The sequence below is a fragment of the Microtus oregoni genome, unplaced genomic scaffold (assembly GCF_018167655.1).
Source record: "Microtus oregoni isolate MIOR12 unplaced genomic scaffold, Mior012 000003F_ref0000135, whole genome shotgun sequence".
Classification (NCBI taxonomy): domain Eukaryota; kingdom Metazoa; phylum Chordata; class Mammalia; order Rodentia; family Cricetidae; genus Microtus; species Microtus oregoni.
The window spans coordinates 52,959,740-52,976,583 of NW_024543062.1; the positions used below are offsets into that span (position 1 = coordinate 52,959,740).

General features: G+C 38.2%; 1 non-coding gene across 1 annotated transcript; it reads right to left on the reverse strand.

The window, feature by feature from the left end:
• Positions 1 to 11,384: 11,384 nt before the first annotated feature.
• Trnav-uac lies at positions 11,385 to 11,457 on the reverse strand. Its single transcript has one exon. It is a non-coding gene; the product is annotated as a tRNA-Val (tRNA).
• Between the last annotated feature and the right edge of the window lie 5,387 nt (positions 11,458 to 16,844).

Consider the following 16,844-nt stretch of genomic DNA (forward strand, 5'->3'; position numbering starts at 1 on the left):
CCCGTGTCTCACTCTCTTGCTCTCATCCAGTCTCTTTCTCTTTTCTTTCTCTCCATCCTCTTTCATTCTTCTAGTCTTCGTCCTTCTCTCTGTGTGTCTCTCTTCCCCTTTCCTTGCCACTCTCCTCTTCCTCTCTCATTCTTCCACTTTCCATCTTTTCTTCCTCCCTAAACTGGCATTGAACTCGCATAGTGCCCAGAATCACCGCAAAGTGTCCATTTTCTCCCCTCAGCCTCCAGAGTTCTGGGACGACAAGCAAACACCCTCCTGCCCCCTTACAGCTTCTTTCTGTCGTGTGCTATTGGGAAAGATACTTCGTTGAACATAAGTTTCTTCTTAGGTAAAATGAAGGAAAAAAAATCCTTCTCAACATGTTTGCAAACAAAATAATAATGAACATGTAATATATTTCCCATGAAATACAAGATATATTGAACCCAGTTGATATGAGTCAAGTTAAAACCACTGTGTTTTAACTTATTTTTAGTGCTATACCGTTATGCTTATAGCTACTTAAGGAGGCAAAGTGAACAATTCTCATGTATTTTAGAAAGGGAGGGAGGGCTAATTTTTGGTTCACAGTCTGAGGGTACAGTCCAGTACAGTGGTGAAACCATGACAGTAGGAGCATGAGGCGGCTGGTCTCATTGCATCCGAGGGAGCAGAGAGATGAATACTAGTTAGTGCTCAGATATTTTTCTACATTTTTAAAAAGATAGAATATTCTTTATTCATTATCGAATATTTTCATCCATGTCAACAATGCATCTTGATCAGTGTATGCCCAGGAGCCCCAACTTCCCCAAGAACTCCCAACACCCATGTTCTTCTCCTCTAGATGTCCCCATTATGCTCTCTCCTCCCTTCAGTTCCTCTCTGTTTTTATTAATAATCCACTGGGTTCAATTAGAGCTGCCTGTTGGAATGAGTCATGACCTTTTCAGATTGATTTTGGGTTAGTAACCACACCTACAGTGAGTCCCTGAGGACAATGGCCACATCATGCCCCAAAGGCAGCATTTTGTTAGTGTCACTTTTTCATAGCTTTATTGTTTAGTCACGAGAAAGACAAATAGAAAGATACATTGGCAGACAATCAATCTTAGCCACTGCTGGGTGCTGTTTGGGAGGTTAAAGAACCTTTATGAGGTGGAACTCTGATAGGGAATTGAGTCAATGAGAGTTGGCTTTGGCTTTTAGGTTTTGTAGCCTGGACCTAATCCATGTTTTCTCTCTTTCCCTGACCATTGATGCAACAGAATGGAAATACAAATTAGTAAGTCCACCACCCACAAAATACTTGACAAGGTTCTTCATAAACCAAGTGATATCTACCATGTCCCATCTATTCCACTTATGAGTATATATCCAAAGGAAATAAAATCACTTTGCCAAGAGATAACCAGAAAACTCACATTTATACAGTTGGTCACAAGAGCCCTATACAGTCAACTGAGTGTCTGTCAACACAGAAGAGAACATATGAGGAAAACACAGTTACCTTGTCATCAAGATGATTGAATTCTTCTTTTTCTCACAAAAATGAATATAACTAGAAGGCATCAAGTCAAACAACATTGCTAGTTATAAGAGCAAGTATTTGTATGCTGTTTTCTTTTTTTTTTTTTACATTAGAAACTTTAAAATCTTGGCCCGAATCAGTAGTCACTAGTACACATTAAGAAAGGTGTAGCTCCCCGCTACATATGAAGAGATAGTGGGTCACATTAGCTAGTATGCACTGTAGTAGACTGCTGCAGAGATACTACCTAGCTCCACTATATACCATGTGTTAGTAGAAGTTGTAAGATGTTTTATTCCAGAGAGGAACATTATGAACCTTGTGTTGAAGAACAAATGTTCATGCATTAAGAAAAGGAGAAGACTTTAAAAACCCTGTTTCACTTTAGATAAACAAATTTTCCTGTTTGTGCACCTAGCATTCTTCCCTAGGCAACTCCCTAGAGGAGAAGCCTTTCCTGGAGTTCTGGTGTTCTCACAGTGAGGATTTGGACTGCCTTCACTCAGCACCTGGTGGAATGTGGCCTTCTATTGTCAAGCACTGAGAGGGACATACTGAAGCCTTAATTTTTGGATAGTTATTTCTGAAGTGCTAAGCAGGGACAAAGTATGTGAGTGGTGAATAAATTGAGCACCATCCCTACTGACTGAGACTCCATTCTGATAAGGAAGCGCATAGACTGAGTAGATAAACACATTGCTATTAGAAGTTGAGAATGAGATGTGATAGTCATGTGGCAGGAGCAGAGTACAGAAAATACAGTGTATGTGAATGCAGGAGGCAGGCCTTCAGGGTTTCAGACAGAACAAGGGGGATTTCGCTACAGAAGGAAGTTGTGAAGTGAACTTTTGAGTATGAGAAGGAGTTAGTGATTAGAAAAAAGCAACGGAAGGGATGCTCCAGGGGAGGGTGGTTACTCTGCAAATGGACAGAAGTAAGGAATGCAGAGTTATTTCAGAGACTAAAAGCCAAAGGAGAAGACTGGGAAGAGTTAATGTGAAGAGGGTGGGGACAACAAGAATGATGAAAATATTTTGGCTCTCCAAGATGGTGATTTTAGAACTCAATGGAAATAAAATGGAAATTACACACAGACATTTTCCACAAACAGCTTTATTAATACATGATTACCTCAAGAAACTCAGGTGTTAAAGAATGATGTTCGGCTCGTTTCAGAATTTACAGATTCATGCAGCCATCTTTGCTTTATTTTCTTTTCCTCTTACTTTGATAAAATACCCTGACAAGAGCAACTTGAAGGAGAAAAGTTTTGTTTGATTTACAATCTATGTTACAGCCATCACTGCAAGGTTGTCAAGGCGGAAGCTTCAAACAGTGGGTCACATTACATCCCAGTCAAGAGATGTGGAGGTTGGGCCGAGGGGGGTGAAACTGTGATTGGGCTGGGGAAAATTAATTGATGAAAAAAAATTAAAAGACCAGAGATCAAGTGATAAATTAATCTCCACATGCTTGTGCTAATCTTGCTTTCTCTACTGATATGATCCAAGATCTCCTTTCCAGGGAATCGCACCACCCACAATAGATATACCTTCATACTAATCAGGATAATACCAACTGACCCACCTACAGGCCAGACTGATGAGGTGATTCCTCACTGAGAGTGCTTCAAGGCTGTTATATCTTGTGCTGTGCTTGCAATTCAAACCAACCATCATTAAAGGTGAGGTTTGCTTTTTATTGTAGATAAGTGTCCATACCATACACTCTGTTTAAACCTTATAGTACAGTAGCATCCAGAGAAACAACAGTACTGCACAACTGTCTCTCCTTTATGTTCCAGAACATTATATTCTAACTGACTTAAATACCTTGCACAAAAGCCTCAAGGTTATTAAGCAGTTACTCCTTGTCTGTTTTCTGTCTCTAGATTTGCCTATTCTGACTATTCTTTTTCATGTAATCCTGTACTTATTATGTGGCTTTTGATTCTAGAGACTTGATTTAATGTGGTTTATCCAAACATCAAAAATAGCTCTGTTCACAATCACAGTCATGAGGAGGTGAAAACAATTAAATGTTTATCCATAAATTGATAAGTAAAAAGAAATATATTTCAATTTTATATAATTTATATAATTACACAACAGGATGTTATATGAGTCAATCTTTAAAATATTATAGTATAGAATATATATGGAACATTTATTGAAAGATTGGGGTGTGTGTTTGTGTGTGTGTGAGAGAGTATGTGTGTAATGTGTGACAGTGGGTAGGTGCATGTGTAGATACCAGAGGACAACCTCAGGTATTGGTCATTACCTTCCTTCTTCTTTGAGACAGGCTTTCTCTTGTTCTCTAATGTATGTGACAGGCTAGTTGGACTGTGGACCTCTGTAGATTCCAGCTGACACATCACTGCAGAAGTACTGGGATTTCAGCTGTGCACTAGTGAACCTGCATTGGATTTACTTGGGTTTAGGAGATTCTAAATCAGGTCCTCATGCTTGAGTGCCAAGTGCTTTACCCACTGAGCCCATCCTCCAGCTCCTGAAAAAGTTTTAAATAAGGACCCAAAAGAACACATTATTTTTTGAAAATTTTTATGTAATGAAGGGTTAATTGAAAGAAGAAAAAATGAGATAAAAAATTGTAATTGATGAAAGTGTTTGCTTAGATAGGAAGCTGGCATCAGAGCGAGGGAGCCTGACACATTAGGAAGATGTGTGGAGGCAGAATCATCAGGTTTTGCACCTCACTGAATTTAGAGACTGCAATGGAGAAAGAAATCAATGCCGACCACAGGTGAAGAACCCAGCTGTCACACGTGAAGCACCAGACAGTAGAAGACAGACCAGGAGAAAAGTCAGTTGCAAGGAAGTGATTATGTCCAATACGTGTCAGCAGGGCTGTAGAAAAAGTAGGCAAGCAGTGATCTATTTTTAGAAATGATATTCTCTGTAGAAATGTGTACAACATAGAAAGTTCCTCAAGAAAACATGTTAATACTATTTTCAGCATCTAAATAGATAGGAGACATACCCTGTTCTTAATATGAATGCACTTGCAGTATAAATGGGTACAGGGAGCCATGGAAGTGGCCTGGACTTGCTACCTTGGGAGGCATATGTTACAGATTTTTCAGGTTCGAATCCTGGGTGCCTGGGTCACCATGTGTCTTCCAGTTCCAGAGAGAACAATGCACCCCCTCAGGCAGCAAAACATTCAGATCAGTTTGTGTTTCTCTGTTCCCTTAGAAGCCAAGAAAATACGGAGACTTGACAGGACAAATGGTCTTAGACATTAATCTTGTGCACCCTGGAGAGCTTGCAAAGGTCAGTGTATCCTGGCAACTACAACGGCATCGATCCTGGAAATTGCCATTATATTTTGTTTCTGATGAAGGTATAAAAAGTCTGATTGTTCTCAATAAAAATTGCCACAGCTTAAGTTTTGCTGTCACCCTCCAACTGGCCTGGTTTCATGCCTTGAGGCCATACCAGGTGACCTTGACCTGGTAAGTAGGTGCAGGTATTTAAAAACGGGCACACACACTCTGAAAGAAAAGTGTCTTTTATTGTAATAGTATCTCAGATTTTGAAACTCCCCAGATGCTCATTGACATCTGTGTGAATAAATCAACTGATCAACTGTGGCACTGTCACATGATGAAATAGTGTACAGTGATGGGTACAAGGACCAACCACATGTGGCATGGTTGGTCCCTAAAGGATAAAGGACATTCCTGAGATCCTGTATTTTCTTCCCGTCCCTAGCTTAATGGTTCTGTGGTGTCTTTTTTCTTTCTTTCTTTTTTTTTTGAGGGGGGAGGATTGCAGTTTTATTTTATGAAACATGGTTTCTCTGTGTAACAGCACTGACTGTCTTCGAAGCTAAAGCCCAAATGAACCAGTAGCTAAAGTCTATTCTAAAACATATTGTTTTTCTCCAAGTTAAGTCTTTTACAGAAATATATATAATTATGAGGGTTACTTTATTAAATAATTTATGTTCTTTATGAAACTATGGAATACTAGTTATGAGATCCAATCTGCTTTTGTTGCTCTATATATCTCCAGGCATTTTTATCTGCTAATAAGCCTGTGTATTGAAGACCTGATCCGAAGATTATTCGAAATATATACACATACACAATCTCACTTAATTGTTTCAAAAGTCCTAACAATAATTTATGACAGCCCTACTCTTAGTATTTGATGAGTGAGTTTAAAGTTACACACACACACACACACACACACACACACACACACACACACACAGAGGCAGGGAGGACAAAGGGGCAGGCAACATATCAAACTGGGTTCTCAAAACACCAGGCAGAAACTAAGGAAGCCCCTTCGCCCCTTTACAAAGGTACACAGCTGGGGTTCTCCATGGAGAAACTCAGGCAGAGTTGAGTGTCCTCCGGTTATGTTTCCAAGTGAAAAACAAATAGAATGGCTATAAATGACATCATCAAATCTGACAGCCAGCAGAATCCAATCAGGGAAGTCAGAAACTGTTGCCTAGAGTTACCCCTGAGTTTTCTCTCCATGGCTGAGCTTCCCCAATCCTCTCAGCTCTGCAGGCACATTTATATCAGAGAATAAACAGTAGCTGAGTCTTTAGATCCTGGAAGGGGATGTCTAGGGGTGATTTACCTCCTGGCTGTGCTCAAGGACACAATGTTTTTACTCTATCAATTTAGCCTCCTGTTCTCAAGGACATGGTGTTTGAGTCTTGGGCTTTTTTACCCTCCCTGTCACAGAGTTAGGAGACCCACCCCATGCCCAGACAAGGGGCCTTAGAGGGCACATTGAGATAAACATTCTTAGGTCTGAAAGGATAAGGGGAGGGAGGAACAACCTTGCTTCCAGAGCCAGCTTCTCAGTGAGCTTAAACATGTGACAATTTCCCAATACAGTGTACCTTACCTTAATTATCTGACCCAGAAATTTCTCTCTTTATAAAAAAGGGGCGGAAACAACCGCTCTCAACTCTACTGTAACCTTGATCTTTGGTTCCGCCTCTGACAGGGAAGTTTTTATGCACTTATTTAACTGTGCTTCCTTAGAAGGTGCTACCACACTTAGAAATAGATCTCACCTTACCGTGAACATCCTGACAGGAGAACAACACTGTTTGATTATTTCAGCCACACTGACAAGTATTCTCCAGCTTATCTGAAACGGCCACTTTGATTTTCTCTCAGAGCAAGGGACTCCAGAGCACAGCCCCAAGAAGTTAATTAATTATGGAAATGGGCTTGTGTGGTGCCCGAAAATGAGGGTTTAGGGAAATTGCTCAGGGAAATATTTGTGTGGTTGGGCAGGGCACATTTGTACATTGTGCAATAGCCCATCAGATGAGCAATCTCCTGAAGAAAGACAACACTGCAAGATCTGAGATACTTCAGGTCCAGTGCTGGTCCTTGCCTTCCATACGAGTGTATTCATGGTCTCTCACTTGAAATAATAGATGCTTATTTCTCATCTTCAGTTGATGATGTCATTATATTCTCACCAAAGGAAATCACTAGCCATTATGTTTTAGAAATATGTCTTGGTGAAATCTCTGCCATTAGAATGTTAAAGCAAACTGTAATAGTAAGGTTTTCTATATAAATCACTCAAAAATATTCTTAGTGTTAAAATAAAAAAATCCAAAAGAATCATTATATCTCACATTAAAGCATATTAATTGATGTGGGGGACAGTTAGTGTTAATAGTCAATTAACACACTCACCTGAGATTTTGAATCCAGGGTATGTCTATGATGGATTATCTTGAGAGGATGAATTGAGGAGGTAAGAACTGTCCACTGTGGGGATCATCATTCCTTGACTGTGAATCTACATTTTATAAGTGGAGAAAGGGAACTGAGTACCAGCATGTCTAGTCAAGTTCCTGATGTGGCCAGCATGTATGCAGCTATCACTCTCTTCATTGAGCCAGGGTTATGATGTGGCCAGCTGTTTCAAGTTTTCCATCTGGATGTCCTCATCATGAATTACTGAACTTAGAACAGGGAACATAGGGAGAGGAAAAAAAAGCAAAAACACAGAACAAAACAACACAAAAACCTTTCTTTCTGAAATTGTGTTGTCAGAGTATATTATCACTGCAGCAGGAGAAGAAACCAAGAGAAGAAACCGAAGCGAAATGAAAGAAAAACCATCCTTTGGTTACAAATACATTATTTTTATTTTTCTTTAGATATTTGTTTTAGTTTCTTTTGTTGTTGTTGTTCTTAGATGTAGACAGACAGGTCTATCACATATCACACACGGTTTATGAATAGATCCAGTGACATTGAAGAAAACCTCCAGGGAAATGGCCGCAGAGAACTTTTCACAATGTTTTCCTTCCTCTGTATTAAAGCAGAAGGAAGAGATCATGACATTAATTTCCTTGTAATTTCTAGAAACTAATAGAACATATAACAAATAGCAGCTCTTCAAACATTTACTAACATTGAATTGAGTACAAAATATTTCAGTTTTGATAAAAGAGAACTGGAATTAGGTCTTCCTAGCTATTTCTTTTGTGTCTATTTACTAAACTTGAAAGAGATTTTAGCTAGTGATGTTATAAGTATAAACTATGAATAGGTCTCATAATGCTTAGGCCACAGCATTACAGAACTTGGAAGACGTCTCATTTTATATTGGATATTTCTTCAGAAAGAAAATTATTTATCTAGTAGAATATGGAAGATAAATAAACACAGGGATGCTACACATACCCAAGGATGACTCCAAACATCTTATCCTTTCCTGCAGGTCCTGAGTGTAGGGATGAAAGGAATGTGCCACCACACCTAACTTCTGCTACTGTGTTGGAGCCCAAGCCTGGGACTTCCAGCATACTAGACAGCACCCTTTCAACTAAATCTTCCCGTATAGCCTGACACTGTTTGGGTAATATTTTCCCAAGTGGTAATTTTATGGTGGCCCAGTGAGTAAAGGTGCCTGCCCCCAAGTCTGATAACCCAGGTTTTCACTTAGTGATCAACGTGGCAGAAGAGGAATCCTGAGAATTGTCTCCTGACCTCTACCTGTGCACCAAGGCACATGTGTGATTACCACAAACCTGCACACAGGATCCACACACAAATGGAGTACAAAAAATATTAAAGGTAATTCTATGCCTTTGGTCTAATTTAACTTTTTCAGCATGCTATGGATGTTATTTAAAGTGACTAAGATTGTTTAAATTCCCAGTAATAGCCCTAAAGGATTCATTTCCTTTGTTCATCCCCTAATAGTCCACCCAGTTAAAACACTAAGGTTTTATTCTTAACTTTTACTTGAAATTTCGACTAGGAATTCAGTTCCTCAGGGCATACATGATACTTTCCCATTTTTGTTTGTTTTGCACGTATTTCAGTGGGAGGCCTAATATTCACAGGCAGTGTCCATGGTTGTCTATCGCTGCACCAGGACTCTGCAACTCTCCACATTCTTTACATTGAGACCTTTCATTCAGTTTGTCCTCTGACAATTTCACACTAATAGTCAATTGTGGCTCTGTGCTCTTCTCTGCTGAAGTACTGATTACTGATGAATTCTAGAGGAGAAATTGGTTTCCAAATTCTTTGTTCTTAAAATTGTCTTTTTTAAAAGATCATCAAGATTCAACCTTTGATATTATGTACTGAAAATTAAGTACAGATATTATCTGTACCCCCTGAACATTCTAAGAGACACACAATTGTTACCCAAATTCTCTGTTCAGAGTATTTATCCATCATGGATCATTTAGCCCTTTGAGTTTACCAGACATTACTCAACTGCCTAGTTTCTGCCTTCTGTTGTGCATTGAGCTAGACAGTTTTATTCTTAAATCTTAAAATGGTTTAACAGTATGTCTGCATGTCTTTTTGCTGCCAGGATGGAACATAGTTCACTTGATTTGTATCACAAGTGTGATATGTGCTGAGCCAAAGCTATAACTGGGTTTTTTTTTTTTAGAACAAAGGAGAATTTCTAAAATCCCTCTCTCTCTCTCTCTCTCTCTCTCTCTCTCTCTCTCTCTCTCTCTCTCTCTCTCTCTGTGTGTGTGTGTGTTTGTGTGTGTGTGTGTGTACATACATACACAAACATGTATAATACATTTTTAAAATTATTCTCGTATGCTACATTCCAACTGATGTTTCCCCTCCCTCCAGAACTCCTGTCAATGCCAGGCAGTTTTTATTATGATACTATAGATGACAGCTTGAGATCAAAGCAGGTGATAGCTCAAGAAGTTATTTTATTGCTTGAGGTTTTTTTTTTTTTTTGACTATCCTGGGTTTTTGTTTTTCTGTGTGAAGTTGAATATTATTCTTTTAAGTACTGTGAAAAATTGTGCTGGAGTTTTGGTGGAGATTATATTGAATCTGTGGGTTGCTTTTGTTAAAACAGGCATTTTAACTATGTTGATCTTACTAATCCTTGAGCATGGATTATCCTTTCCATCTTCTGATATCTTCTTCAAATTCTTCCCTCTATGTCTTGAAATTATTGTTAGACAAGTCTTTCACTTGCTTGGTTAGAGATACCACAAGATATTTTATATCACTTGTGGTTATTGTGAAGTGTGTTGTTTTCCTGATTTCTTTCTCAACCCATTTGTTGTTTGTATATATAAGGGTTACTGATTTTTTTTCTAGATCTTCCTGTATTTATCTATTTCTCTGAAGGTGTTTATGTAGGAGTTCCTTGGTAGAATTTATGTAATCGCTTAAATATACTGATATTTAGACTTTTTTTTTTTTTACAATTTGTATGCCCTTGATCTCTTTGAGTTGTCTTATGTTCTAGCTAGAACTTCAAATACTATATTGAATTGATACATTGAGAGTAGACAGCTTTGTCTTGTTCCTGATTTTGGTGGAATTGCTGTGAGGGAGGAAGTTCCATGTTGCCAAACTATTGAGATAAACTGCTAAGCTTATGGCCGACTGGGACCTTGACCAGCCAACAATATCTTCTCACATGTCATGAAATACCTTGTTTTCTTCATCTATGGTGACTGACAGTTTTGCTGGGCATAGTAGTCTTGGTGAGCATCTGTGATCTTGTATTGTCTGCAGTATGTCTGTCCTGTGGTTCTGTCTGTTAGAGTTTCCATTGTGAAGTTAGGTTTAATTCTAATAAGTCTACCATTTATGTTACTTGACAGTTTTTCCTTACAGCTTTTAACTTTCTGTATTTCTTCAGTATGTTTAATATTTAGATTAGTGTGTGACTAGGGGACTTTGCTTTCTGGATCAATTTATTTGCTTTCTGGATCAATTTATTTGGTGTCCTGTACACTTCTTGTACCTTTATAGTCATGTTCTTCTTTAGGTTATGAAAATTTTCTTCCATGATATTGTTGGAAATATTTTCTGGGTCTTTGAGATGGATTTCTTCTCTTTCTTCTATTCCTGTCATTCTTAGGTTTATGGTGTCCAAGATTTTCTGGAGGTTTTGTGTCAGGGACATTTTAGATTTAACACTTCCTTTTACTGAGGTATCTACTTCTTCTATCATCAGAGAATCTGCCTGAGATTCTATCTTCCATCTCTTGTATCTTGTTGGTGATGTAGTTCCTGTTTGCTTCCCTAGATTTCCCATTTCCAGAATTCCCTCTGTTTCTATTTTCTTTAGTGCTTCTATTTCCATTTTCAGGTCTTGAATAGTTTTATTCGTTTCTTTCAACTGTTTTTTTTTCTCTTAGCTTTTTAAAATTCATTTATTTATTATGTATATTCTGTCTGCATGCCAGAAGAGGGAACCTGATCAAATTACAAATGGTTGTGAGCCACCATATGGTTGCTGGGAATTGAACTCAGGACCTCTGGAAGAGCAGCCAGTGCTCTTAACCTCCGAGCCATCTCTCCAGCCTCCAAAACCTCACATGACAAATCACATGGTTCCACTGGGGCTCAAACCCAGGACCTTCTGCTTGTAAAGCAGACATGATAACCACTACACTATGGAACCGGGTTCTCTTAGCTTTTTTTAAGGGATTTGTTCAATTCCTCTTTCAGGAATTTTATAAAGTTGGTTTTAAGGTCATTTTCTTGTGTTTCAGCTCTGTTGAACTTTCAGAGCTCATTGTGGTAGGATAACTAGGCTCCAGTGGGGACATATTGTCCTGGATGTTGTTGTGTTCTACACTGGTGTCTAGGTATATGGGTTTGGTGTGCTTATAGTGTAGGTGACAATTCTCAAATTTGTCTTTGTAGTATAGATGAGTGTTTTGTTTCTTTATTTTTTGTTTCATTTTTGGTCTTCTGGTGTTTGTGGCCTGGAGTTCTGGTAGCCAGGAAGAACTCTGGTCCACCAGGGAATCTCCATCTGAATTGGAGGCTGGACTTCTGGCAGTTACTATGCTCTTTGGTCAAGGATTGGACACAATGATGAGAAGCAGAGAGGTGGTAACGAGGATACTGTCAGGGGTCACTGAGAGAGTAGAGTGGGGTCTAAGTGTGGGCTACCCATCTGGATTTCTGGAAGCCTGTGTGGCCTCTGGTCCTAGTGTGAGTTTCTGCCTGAGTGTCCTATCTGTTCTTCTGGATGGTATGGCCTGTACCTTATAAAATCAGAATTTATTAGGTGAGATTTAAAATAATAACAAAGGCCAAACTGCAGCTGAGACACTGAAAACTCAGCACACCATCCTTGAAGCTGGTGACTAAACAGTTGGGGTAGTCCCAGAGCAGTGATCGCTTGCTGGGAGGCAATTAATAGCCACACAGTTCACAAGGCATGGTGCCTCAATAATCCCAATATGGTGACAGAATTCCAGAAAGTTCCGGGAACGCTGCTGCCAATCCCTATTCCACTGTGAAAACTTTGAAATATTGGTTCTACAAAGCAGACAATTCCTCAGGTGAGGCTCCCTATTCAGGTGATTCCAATGTATGACTAGTTTGCACTGAAACCATTCGTAATAGCCATCTTGACAGCCTACATATTGGTCATTTTGACTAAAGATGAAAAAATGTGTATCCTGAGAGATTTCCTAAAACCAGAGCTTTGTGCAGATTTCACTTACATCACTTGTATAAAATTTGGTCAGTTATTTATGCTACCTAAGCCTTGGTTTCCTTATTTCATGTTTCAATAATATTTTAGTTGTGTGTGTGTTTGTGTGTGTAAATCATATGCATGTAGATACCCAAAAAAGTCAGAAGAGGGCATCAGAGTCCCTAGAGTTCGAGTTACTGGAGCTTATGATAGGACCACTGAAGGCGTAAGTCACAAACAATGCCACACCAGTTTGAAATTATGATTAATAGGGTGGTATTTATTTAAAGGGGAAAAAATTACAGATCACCGTCAGCCCTCTGCGCAACCAGGAAGGGAGTCTAGTCGCCTGCGGAGCAGGAAGTTAAGAGAGAGAGGAGAGGGAAGTGGCCACTTTTTTAAAGAGAGAGAGACCACACCCCAATGGGCTGGTATCTCAGCAGCTATAGGCTGGAGGAATGGGAGAACCTCCCGCAACACCTCCCCCTTTTGTTTAAATAAGAGAGTTCTAAACCTACTATGAAATTATATACAATAAGTACTAATATCCTATTCTAACTAGCTTAGGTCTTATATAATAAATAACTTGGCCAAGTCATGAGAGAAAGTAACTACATTTATATAGTCTTCAACCCCATCAAAGCTCTGAGAAGGGAAATAATGTTACCTGGGTAATTAGGAAGTTCAGTAAAACAACTTCCAAAACATGCAACAAATCACAGAGACAACAAATCACAAAGGCCATTTTCTACAGCTCTTTGAAGAAGTTGAAGATTATCTATCTACACTCAGTATAATCTCTATATATCTAAAGAACCTGATTAGTCTAATTATAAATGACAAACTTAGATGACTATTAGTCTATATAATTCTCAATATCTATCTAACTTAAAGACTAAGACAATAAACAACTATGAAACAAATGAGGACAATGACCTCCAAATATAAACAATGTTCAAATACACATTGCAGTAGGTAAATATATATCAATACACAAACATTATATAAGTATCTTAATCAGAGGTAGAAATGTACACTGCAATATGGTAAATATATACAATATATATATCAATACAATATATGTCAATACATAAAAATGTTTTAAACAGAGGTAGAAACATGCATGCATACAATAGTCAATATAATTTAACTTTGTATCAATATACAAGAATCTATACCAATATATTTGTCTAAAAACAGTAACTCACAATTACAAATCTATTATCCCATCATCCCTCTTTTTTTTTTCAAAATGATCCCTGAGCTTATAAAATTCCTCCCCCAACCCTCAATCGTATACTAATTATAATCAACCCCTAAATGATGTCCCTAAACCCAAAGGCAAACTTTACTGGGAGAGAGGACGTCGTCCTCTAGAATTACTTCCAGCTCTCATGGGGGCGATGTTCTTTCTGGGGGATCCTGTGAAAGTAAAATGATGGTTAAATTTCAAGATCAATGTCTTTTAAAATTGCAAATAGTCTCTGAGTATTTTGTGCAGGTCTGGCCAAAATGTTGTGTTAGATGTACACCATTTCAGCTAATCAAGTTGGAACTGTCTTGTGCAGCTGGTACCCAAAGCAGGTCTTGTAGTAGCGCTATCAGTATCATGACGTCATATCAACCAGGTGGAGTTCTTGTTATGGGGCCCCATCTTCTTCCTGGAAACCTCAAATGTCACTTCATGAAAAACTCATTGTTCATTGTGAAAAACGTAAACATTAATTATATAGACATATATGTATATATTCACTGAAAGGCATGATAGATATGTTCAATGAAAGTATGATAGATATGAAGAAAAGCAAAGATGTTTTCTAAACTCATATTTCTTTCTGTCCCACATCATGGCTCTTGACATGAGAGAGCAACTCCAGAAACTCTGGGTTTTTCTCCTACTCACAGGCTTGGAATTGGAGAGGGACTGAGCCAGAGTCCAACTTCAAAACCAGCTTTATAAATTTAGAAATATGGTTTAATATTACTTACACAACCCATTCAATTTTCTTGATATTTCCTATTGGGCAGGTATTTTTCTATCTGTCAGTATCCAAACATCCAGGATCCCTTGAATTTTTCAAAGATGAGTGTTTTCCTGTGGAGATAAGAACAGAACCCTGCCCCCATTCTATATGTTTTTCTTACCACCTATATGAATATCATCATTGTGGATGAGTTGTCATTTCTCTTTTCCAAGAGGTTTCTCCTCTTCAAATTGAAACTTTATTAATTTTGAGGGTATCCACAATTTTTCTTCTCCTGTGGAAACAAGAGCAAAACCCCTTCCCCATCGTAGCACATCTCCTGGCTTCCACTGAGAGGTTAGCACGTCTTTGAAATAAATTGGTTGATTTAGTTCAGCAGACTTTTCCCTTATCCAATGTCTTTCTGCTGCTGTCATTCCTTTCTCATTAGCGTTAAGAAAATTCAGGGTTAATAAAGCATTATGTAATCTATTTCTGGGGGTATTTTCGGTCCCTTTCTGTTTGTTCAGCATATCCTTTATAAAGGATATGATTTGATCTTTATATAACTGCCTGACCTGTAGGATTATTTGGTATATCTGTAATGTGTTTTATATTATAATAATCAAAAAAGCATTTCATTTTCTTAGATACATATGCTGGACCATTATCTGTCTTTATTTGTGTAGGTATACCCATGATGGCCATAACTTCCAATAAATGTATGATTACTGAATCAGCCTTTTCTGAGCTCAGGGCAGTAACCCATTGAAAACCTGAACACATGTCTGTGGTGTTGTGTACATATTTTAATTTACCAAATTCCATAAAGTGGAACACATCCATCTGCCAGATTTCATTTCTCTTAGTGCCCTATGGGTTACTCCCTGCAGGCAATGGTGTTTGATTATAAAAAGAACAAGTAGGGCATCTCTTTATAATGCCCTTAGCTTGTTGCCAAGTAATAGAAAATTCTTTCTTTAGGCCTTTACTATTGACATGATGCTTCTTATGAAATTCTGAGGCCTGCAACACACTTCCAATCAATAATTGATCAATCTCAGCGTTGCCTTGGGCTAGAGGACCAGGCAGACCTGTATGGGACCAGATGTGTGTTATGTACATCAGACAAAGCCTGTTCATGATTATGTCTTGTACCTGGATAAACAATGAAGTCAACTCTGTGTCATCTGGTATAAATTCAGCGGTTTCAATATACAAGATAACTCTTTCTGCATATTGTGAATCTGTAACTATATTAAGAGGTATATACCATAAGAATGGCATATAATTCTGCCTTCTGGACAGAATTATATGGGCTTTGTTCCACCTTACTCAATTCATCTGACTTGTAACCTGCTTTCCCTGATTTATTTGCATCAGTATAGAACGTACGGGCTCAAGTTATTGGAGCATCACGTACAATTCTAGGAAGAATCCAAGAAGTTCTTTTTATGAGGTTAAGTCTACCACTTTTGGGATAGTTGCTATTAATTTCTCCCAAAAAATTAGCACAAGCTCTTTGCCACGGTTCATTGTCTTCCCATAACTTTTTTATTTCTTCAGTAGTAAAAGGCACTATAATTTCTGCTCGGTCTATACCCGTTAGTTGACGAAGTCTCAGCTTACCTTTTATCATTAATTCAGAGACTTTTTCCACATAAGTTTTTAATTTTTTACTTGGTTTATTAGGTATAAATATCCACTCTAAAATAATATCTTCCCTCTGCATTAGAATCCCTGTAGGGGAAATTCTGGAAGGCAATATGACTAGGATGCAGCTAATATTTAGGTTCACCCTATCCACATGTGCCTCCTGTAATTTTTCCTGAATCATTGTCAGTTCCTTTTCTGCTTCAGATGTCAGTTTTCTTGGACTATTCAAATCTTTATCACCATCTAAGGTTTTGTTTAAATGAACTATTAGATCAGGTGTTATCCCAACAGCTGGTCGTAGACTGGAAATGTCTCCTAACAATCTTTGGAAGTCATTAAGAGTCTTTAACCAGTCTCTCCTAATTTGTGCCTTTTGCATTTTAATTTTCTCTAACCCTATTCTGTAACCTAGGTAATTAATAGAATTTCTTCTTTGAATCTTTTCAGGGGCAATTTGTAATACCCACCTAGGCAAGACTTTCTTTACTTCTTCAAACATCCTTTCTAAAGTATCTTTATTTGAATCAGATAACAAGATGTCATCCATGTAATGATAAATTATGGACTTGGGGAATTGTTTACAAATTATTTCCAATGGCTTACTTACAAAATATTGGCACAATGTAGGAAAATTGAGCATACCCTGTGGGAGGACAGTCCATTGATATCTCCTATTAGGCTGAGAATTATTATAAGTAGGCAATGTGAAGGCAAATTTTTCTCTATCCTTTTCTTGTA